Source organism: Haliotis cracherodii, unplaced genomic scaffold, assembly GCF_022045235.1.
Source record: "Haliotis cracherodii isolate W230 unplaced genomic scaffold, xgHalCrac1.p SCAF_1, whole genome shotgun sequence".
NCBI lineage: Eukaryota > Metazoa > Mollusca > Gastropoda > Lepetellida > Haliotidae > Haliotis > Haliotis cracherodii.
The window spans coordinates 6751161-6760768 of record NW_027266264.1 but is presented as its reverse complement, the minus strand read 5'-3'; the positions used below and the strand labels follow the sequence as shown (position 1 = coordinate 6760768).

Sequence of the window (9608 nt, the reverse complement as noted above, 5' to 3'; positions counted from 1 at the left end):
GCATTAGTACATTTCATATTTGTTCAGCACCTATGTTATGGCTGATCAGTATTATATATCTTTATGCTAATGAAGCAAAACAAATCATGTTTTTGGAAAAAAATCTTATTTATTGATTATATGGCATTTCATTGGTACATATCACAAATTGAAATTTGATCAAGCAAGAAGAGGAACTAGCATAAAGTAACCAGTGGTGTTTGCAAGGCCTTACAGAACAGACGCTTCAATGCCATTTTCTAAATAAACAAATTAGTCAAATCTCAGAAGAATTTTATTGAAGAAGAATATCTAAAGTCAATTATGTTTCTGCAGTAAACCACAAAAGTCATTCAGATTTGTATGGTCAGCATCGGTGTACACAACCTGGACATAGTCACAGTGCTTTGGCATAAATTCATTCAGACTTCATTAGTGTCATAATAAAACCACCTACAGTCACATTAGTGGCATTATTCATTCAGAATCATCATTTTCTGAGGTGAATCTGTTGGTTGTTATCAGGAGTACTGTTCATCTTCCGGCGAGTCCCTTGTCTGAATTGTGTGAGCAAGATCTTCTTAAATGTAGCTGGTGTCAGATTGTGAAATCCAGGTACCTGAAACATTTCATAACATCTTTAGAAACTTGTTAGTCAAAAGTTATGAAACACACACATATAAATTTACAAATGTTTAAAGTTGTTTTCTCAAACAGTGAGGTATTGACAATTTATCTTGCAACTGATATTTAACCAATCTTTGAACATGTAAATAAGCCATTGCAAACAGAAAAGTGTTCAGAAAATACAAAAATGTATGCGGTCTTCGAAAACAATACCACAAGGTTCACCTGAATTTTGCTTGAGTGTTTGCATTACATCAAAATGTAAGGAAGGGTAAACAAGACTATGCAAAACTAAGTTACATAGGTTCTTATACATAAATACATAAATGCAACTATTCATAATTATCAAAACACATGTCATGTAAGTGATCTCAAAATACAACATAATGAGCGAGTGAGTTGGTATAGTTTCATGCAGCTTGTTAGCAATATTCCAGCTATGGGCTTCACACATTGTACCCATGTGGTGAATTGAACCCGGGTTTCAGAGACTGTTTCACCCACTAGGCTACCCTTGCACACCAAATACAAAAGAAAGTATATTAGGAATTAAGACAATAGATATTCTCACCAAATTCATTAATTCATTAATGGAAGCTATATTGAAATTCAAATTTTGACAAATTAGGATGAGACTGTAGAAGCATTTATCTAAGTTATTATGGATATTAAATATCTACCGTTAATTGGTAGTCCATCATAGACAGTGATAAGAAATTCAACTGAAAAGTACAACCTGAACCATCAACTAAAAACTATGTATATTACATTAAAGGGGCCGGTCATGTATTACCGGTATGTTCTCATTCATTTTTGACACAACCCTCACTGAAAGAAAATGCAAAGCACTTTATATTTTATTGTCCGTTTTGTCAAAAGTCTCCCCTAGAGACTCTCACATTTTGGGGTGACCCTCCCTGTTTGTTCTGATCTGAATTCAAATATTCATGACTCATTATCATATTTTATCATTCATCCTATCTATTTTGAAAATTAACTAAATGAAGATTAACAATAACATGCAAATCTGCCAAAATATTAGCCTGGCAAAGTTTAAATTAATCATAATTACTGTTATAAAGTTTTGGATCCATCGTCTGTTTCTAAATACAGTGAAACCCAACTTTGACTTGTGTGGCATTGTTGAATCATCTACCCAATGTTCTTTATGCATTGATATGCATCTGCACAGAGTGGTCAAAGTCTGTGTCTGACACATAGTGTGCTACAAGGGAGACATCAGTTTGTGTCTAGCCAAACTGTCTGATAATCTCAAGGGCTGCCTTGGTAGCATCAAGGGATGTAGCTAATCCTAAATAAACATAAAACAAGTGACATCATCTCTTCTACAGAACACATGATCAAAGCCTGCCCCACCTTTGATGTTTATTACCTTGCTACTCTAAAAACAGCTAATTAGCAAAATGAACTCAATGTCAACTCATTGTGGACTAGGGATTAACAGGGCAATTAGTGTCGGGTGGGTATTAGTACTTGCAATTGTCTGTTAATTACTTAATTGAGTAGTGACGGCTTAGTCAGTTGTGCCTTTACAACTGCTATTCAATTATCGAGTCAGTTTACTATGTAACATGCTTCTTGGGACCAAGGAAATGTATCTTGCTGGATAACAGTTTTTTTCTAATTTATCAGAGATCAGAAATAATAATAATGACGTATTTGATGTGCATTTCTTTGTTGTGTTCACTAGGATGATGGTGATGGTGTTTGAATTATTAGACACTATTTATTCCAAAAGAGGAATAGGGTTGGTGAAGAGGCAAAGCTTATTTGAACAAAATATATATTGAATAAACAGAAACTGTACAAAAAACAGATTAACTGTATCTACAGTTGAAACTATCATGATGCAAATTTTCACTGAATCAAAGTCATATCTTTTCAAGACTCAGATCAGGTTGTAGTGATTGAAGGTCACATTAAACTTGCTAATTTCAAATCATTCATCCCACACTTATGATTTGGGTTGGCTGTTTTATGCCGCACTCAAGCAATATTCCAGCTATATGTAAATAATCGAGTCTGGACCAGATAGTCCAGTGATTGACATCATGAGCATCGACCCACACAATTGGGATCAATAACATGCATCAACCAAGTCACCGAGCCTGATTGCCACCTGATGGCGTTATCAACTCTTTAGGCGAGCATTGTCGCCCGTTATGGAAAGTATTGGGTTACAAATATCCCTTGTAAAACCTCTCAACATTTTCAAATGACACATCGAAAGGCCATTGTGAAAAATTGCACCATGTTAGGATTCTTAAATACAGTTTCAGCTTGACATTGAGTACTTTAAACTTTAAAGTGAAAAATACATTCACAACAAGTGAGCTGTGTCTGCCAATCAGAGTCGGTGAGTAAATTGGAGTAGGGGACTAATTTCGAAGGTAAACTTGTTTCAACGTTTAACAACTACATGCATTTGTGTTTGTATGAGACGATGTGTGTTTAATTCCATATATTTTACTTCAAAGCATGTTATCACAATAAATTGAGTCGGGTATAGGATAAGTTGGAGTAGAGGCTAATTTCTATTGTAAACTTGTTTTAACATTTCACAATTATTGGTCTTTGCAAGTTATCAACCCTAGTTTAATTTCATTTATTTTACCAAGGTAAAAAAAAAAATAAGGTGTCATTTTCGTCAAGTAATAATCGCCGTTTTCGCTTTCGGCGAGTATTTCGCCAGTCAGTGCTGTTTTGCTAAGGTGTCGTTTCAGCTATAACCCACTTATTGCACATTATTAGTTTCAATTTATATTTATAATCATTTTAACCACTGTAATAAGTAAAAAATGAAATAAAAGTATATAGAAAATAAACAAGCACTTGTTATAAAATGTGCATCCGCAGGCAATATTTATAAGATAATCCTGCATGTAGCAGTGGTCATCACACTGAAGATGCACTTCACTTCTTTCTCATATGTCCAAATTACAATGATTTAAGACAGAATATGTACTAGGGATATGATCTAAATTCAATTCTATTAGGTAATCCTGAAAGGACGTCAAAAATAAACTTAGAAATTCTTAAATCAGTAGAAGACTACATTCAGCTATCCAATAGGTTTTGTGATTGTACATAGCATCTTAAATTTATAATACTATTCCTTGCCGTATATTGCAGTACACTATTACTACTAAAAATGCGACCTGACAGCGCCGACAACGTAGTTTCTATAATAAGAACATGTATATAATTGTATTCCTTGACTGTACTTTTGTCATATCATATTGTATTCTAATTCTGGAGCGGTATTCAAATAAGTTTTTGCTTGTTTACCCATCCAGTTCACATATAAATGTTTAAAACAATATTTAGTAAACAAATAATTTAAACTCATGCAACAACATAGTGTGTGGAGACGATAGACCACTGAAAAGAGCATATATATGCACATCCAATGACCCCTGACATCACAATGCATTGTTTTGCCAGTGTGCCAGGCAACAGAATACTACGAATTACATCACAGGATACTGTGACCTGTTTGAAAAGTTAGGTACTGTATTCTAAAGGTAGGCCCAAAATTCTACACAATCCAGTGATTGATCTTGTGAACATCAATCCACACTGTTAGATGGTCACTGTCAGATGCCATGAACCAGGTCACTGAGCCTGATCACCTGATCTATTAGGTTATCTCTTATGGGTGAGGCTAAAACGGCACCTCAGCAAAATGTCACTGATTTCTCCAACGAAAACAGCACCTTGATTTGGCAAAAAAGGCTACTAATTGTTGTCTGTTATCTGGAGAGACATGTTGATTCCTGGCCGAAATATATATAAATGAAATTACTATAAAATTACTATTTATTTCCTACTTACTAAAATAAATATGACATATATAGTATACCTGTTGTCCAGTTTCTTGACATTTTCGCCAGACTCAGGTTCAGCTTGACATTGAGCTAATCTGAGTAAAGCTACTTAAAACTTCAAAGCATGTGATCTTTCAATGATAAGTTTAGTTGCACCTCCCAATCAGAATCATGAGTAAATTTGAGCAGAGGCTAATTTCTATTATATTATATTTTCACAATAAGTTTAGTTGCATCTCCAAATCAGAGTCGGCAAGTAGATGCTAGTTTTTAATGTAAACCTTTTTGAACATTTCTCAGTTATTTGTGTTTACAAGTGACCATGCAAGTTTAATTTCATGTATTCGGGCATATTCAGACCCAAGGTAAAAAAAATAACAAGGTGCTGTTTTCACCAGGCAATAGTAGGCGAGGTACTATTTCCCTTTATAGTATAACCCTCTCTTACAACTAGCATAGGTTGATGGGGACCAATTCCAACCCGGAATCCCCAAATGAGTGGGTATGGTTTTACGCTGTTTTTAGCAATACCACAGCAAGGGACACCTGACATAGACTTCACACATTGTACCCATGACAAGAATCGAACCTTGGTCTTCAGCACTTCAACCACTAGGCTACCCCACCGCCAAAATTCCCAACATGATAAAGTTGTCATCACGGTATTCTTCAACAAGTTCAAGTGAAAATATCCATACCTTTCAAATGTCTTATCTTCCACTTCACAATGTTCACTGTTTCAAAACTCCTGTCATTTAATTTGTTCTTGATTATTCACACCTGCAAAAGTAAGTTTAGTCGGTACGGTATGAACTAAAAAAATGAGTCACTATAGAGTATCTAGATAAAGGAATATAAATAAGCAAACATATTTCTACATCATATACATTAGCAAGGATTAACATAAGTTAGGTAGATTGCTTATCCTACAAAAATTAAATCACACATTTACTAACATATATAAAACAGAATAAGTGGCTTACAGAAGATAAATAACTTTAATACGTGATCAATATTATTAACATATTCCTTACCTGAATCAGAGACCATATAACAGTCTATGTATTATGGTCTCTGTCTGAATATGTCACATCTTCAGTTCCCTGCAATCGAGGTTGTGAAACATTTCTGCTGTAGGAATATTACATCCGCTGGGATATCCCTTGTCACACTGCCTGGCATGGTAGGCAAACGCATATTCCATACACCACATAGGTATACTTCCTAATACACACTGTCGAAATCCCCGCGGCTACCAATATGGCCTGTATGAACTGTAATCGGCCAACCTCGTCTCTTTCCGTAACTGCTGCAGAAATGACCGCTCGTCATTCGTGACCAACTCGTGTTATTCCGGGACAAGCAAGTCTACCCATAATTCCCTGTATGGCCGAGGGGGCCATTTTGGAACACAAATGTAAACAAACACTCAAACCTCGTGTAATCGATGTACACCGTGATGCTTGATTGCGATATGCTTACCTCGTGTATCGATACATTGTTCTCAATCACCTCTAACTCGGAAATCCCGGTCGAAATCCACCTGAGCCATCCACAACGAGGACGTCAAGTATTTCGAAAACTCGATTGACAGCCGAAGGAAGGAAGAGCAGCTTGCAGATGCCAGGTACGTAGCAGGACTTCGAGACATAATGTTCCATGATTTCTATACAGAGATCTTATGGAATGGATTGATTTAGATATTTTCCTGATCTCCATGTTACTACTGTAAACGTCAAGGGCCCTTTTAGTTTTGTTGTTTTCGGAAACCCTTTGTTATTAATATGATCAAGTGTTTGTTGTGACATGATATTTCTATTTGGGATTGCATAAGAGCTACAGGTGAAGGACTTTTAAGGGTCGTGTCCTTATTCTCAACATAACGCTGGGATTTGATGATGAGGGTTAGTTACCAAGGGTATAAATCTGGCAAAGTGCATGTCAAACTAAACGTGGCATTCAATTCCAATCACGTGTTGCCACCTGAACCACCTGAAAGTGAGATATGGATTACAATGAATAATGACAGCTTATCAATCTTTAACAAATTCACACTGAAACATTGAAAGGATAAAGACAAGTTAGTTGTTTTCTGTTTCAGCATGTTCAGGGTTTGTGGGGAGGTTCACAGACATCCTCAGGGAGGATACCAAGTATTGAGTGAGTATTTTTGTTTGTGATAAATACAAACTACATGTATTCATCATGGTATATTTCAATGTAATGTGAAACATCACACTCACAATAGTCCAGCTCTGTGATGGCAGCCTGTAAATAATTGAACATGGACCAGGCAATCTAGTGATTGTTATTTTCAGCAAAGATCCATGCCCTCAGAGTATGATGACAACCTAGTCTGACCACTCAATTCATTAGTTGATTAGTGTTTGCACTTTCAGTCCACTAGTCCTAAAATGATAGCATATAGCAAGACCTTTAAAATGTCAAAATGACTAGTGCCAATTTCTAACCCTGGTGTTTGGATGTTGTGTTTGTGTGTGTATGTATGAGTGTATTTAGGTTGGTTTGTTGTTTAACGCCGCACTCAGCTATATGACGGCGGTCTGTAAATAATCGAGTCTGGACCAGACAACCCAGTGATTCATATCATGAGCATCGAGCCACGGAATTTAGATCAATGACATGCATCAACCAAGTCAGAGAGTCTGACCACCCGATCCCGTTAGTCGCCTTTTACGACAAGCGTAATGGCCTTTTACGGCAAGCATGGGTTGCTGAAGACCTAGTCTACCCCGGAATCTTCACGGGTCGAGTGTATTTAACTTAAATCATGAATCTTATACTTGTTTCTCTGTGCTTTTACTATGTAACCCAAATTTTCTCTGGAATAATAAAGTATTCTCTTATTTATATCATTTCTGAACAAAGTGTCATATCAAGGTTAGATCTCTGTCAAAACAGTGCCATGGAAAAGCCAAACAAATAGCCGAGAAATAAAAGTAAATACTGCATTGCATTAATCTGCATTTCAAGAAAATGTGGCAATAATTCATGGAATGATATTCACCTCGGTGAGGATCTCTCTGCATTGTCGAACAAGTTATTTCCTATGTAATGTATGTGTTGAATGACCCTGACTTTGTTGTCAAAATATTGTTTTAACATTTGTTAGATATGGGGATAAATGTCATCTCTGAATGTTTGACATGAATTATTATGATTAGGGTAGTTCTAAGTCGGAATCACAACCGGGGTTTTTTCATTTGAATCAAATGTACAACATGTACAGTTTGGACATTTCTGTGATGTGAATGCTACTTATGTTTGTAGAATGTCCGGATGAATAAAAGAGACAGTCATCCGTGCAGCATCAATGCAAAGAAAGACCATAGAAGAGCAACAGTGAGTGGTAAATATTTTGAAATTATTCTGTTTGGTTCATATGGTTATTTTGCAAATATGTCTTCAGTTTGTTCCTTATCGCTGTAGGCACGGATGTCCTATTATCTAAGGCACTACAATTTTCTGTGCAGAGTTACATCTCTTGGGCTTAGCAGAAACCTATAGTCATGGGTTCAAATCCTGGTTCTCCCCGATTATGTTGCTAGGTTTGTCAGCATTATACACATACTCGTGGGATTCATCAAAGACCTGCATCACTTAGGACTTTCTTCCCACATCAAACTAACATGCGGTGATATATCTGGAATACTGTTCAAAGCAGTGTTAAAGCCAAATCATTTATTTAACACTGCATCCAGCAATAGTTTGGCTATATGACAAGGATTGTGAATATATATTTTTCCATGTTGATGAGTTGAAACAATCACTAAATGACATCTCTTTAAAAGATTCCCAGCATTCCAAGCCTCATTAATAGATAAGGTTGTGATTGAGTAGGCTCATTGATCACATGTAATCATACCACAGTGATGTGGGATATTGTCCATAATAGTTATCATCGGTTTTTAAGTGATTTTGCTGCCTTCTATCTGTAAGTACATGTGGCAACAATTCTTTTTGATTGCTAAAATCTTTTTACATAATGCTGCAGAAACTGAAGTCCTGCTTGAGATCCCTGGATGAGTACTCCAGGTTGACAGTCTGGAAGGACCAGGCAAGGGAGTCCTAAACAGAGGCTGCACCCCTTCAGATATCAGAGGTGATTTGCAGACAGCGATGATGAGGGTCCTGTTATTTCAATGGAGGCCGACCGAGAAATTGTATGCCAAATGGTACTGGGACACACAAAGGCTGGTCTGGCTAATGTGAGAAGACCAACCAATACCAAGCTGGAGTGTAATTCTTCCAGGACATTCAGGAAATTCTTGTAAACACTTGAAAGGAATGATAAATGGGACTTATTGTCTTTAAATGTGGACCCAAACACCAAATGGAAAGTTCACAATTCTACTAACACAATGCAGCAGAGATAGAGTCTAACTGTTATCCCCTCATCCTGGTTCCTGTTCATCCATGGCAATATAGAAAGAAAAGGAGGATTGAGGGAAAATAAGTTATCTGAACTGGTGAACATAATCCGTAGGTACTGTCAAGCGAACAGTTATCACACTCTGTTATGAGTATTGAAGAATAGGATGAAATTGCATACTGCATCAGGAACCATCATGTGAACACTGTTCAATGTGCGATATACTATAGGCATATGAATAAAAGAAATTGATAATTTGATTGTTGCTTATGTTTCATTTACCAGCTGTGTAATTGGGGATGTTTCATGATTTTGCCTCAGTTTAATAGCCACACTTATCTTATGAAACCATGCATTGCTTGGGCATCTCAAGATAAATAACACATGTTTCCTTTGCTCTGAGAACGGCTGATGACATATTGATCTGTTATGTCAAAGGTTAAATTCACAACCAGACAAAAAGTTTGTTTGTGGTCTAACTCTTCCTTTGGGCAGGGGTCGAAGTTGGAAAAAGGTCGTGTGTGATCTATATATACTACATTTTCCCTTAAATTGCCTTTTCTACCGAAGTCTTAGTAACTCTTATACATATACTGGTTACATTACTTCCATATTTTGGTCAATGATATGTTGAATTCTACCAAAGGACTGCATATTTGGTTTATGTGCTGGATAGCTCTTTGAAATGTTTTTGAAATATTTATCACTGATATTGAAGGTCAAATTCACACTCAAAAGTGATAACTCAGTTGAAGTGTAAG

The 9608-nt window shown here is 36.4% G+C and overlaps 1 long non-coding RNA gene across 1 annotated transcript; it reads right to left on the bottom strand.

Moving 5' to 3' along the window:
- Nucleotides 1-501: 501 nt before the first annotated feature.
- On the bottom strand, nucleotides 502-5787 carry LOC139459313 (uncharacterized). The gene is made up of 3 exons (XR_011652685.1): nucleotides 5489-5787; nucleotides 5153-5234; nucleotides 502-598 (listed from the first exon to the last, which is right to left on the bottom strand). It is a non-coding gene; the product is annotated as an uncharacterized lncRNA (long non-coding RNA).
- Between the last annotated feature and the right edge of the window lie 3821 nt (nucleotides 5788-9608).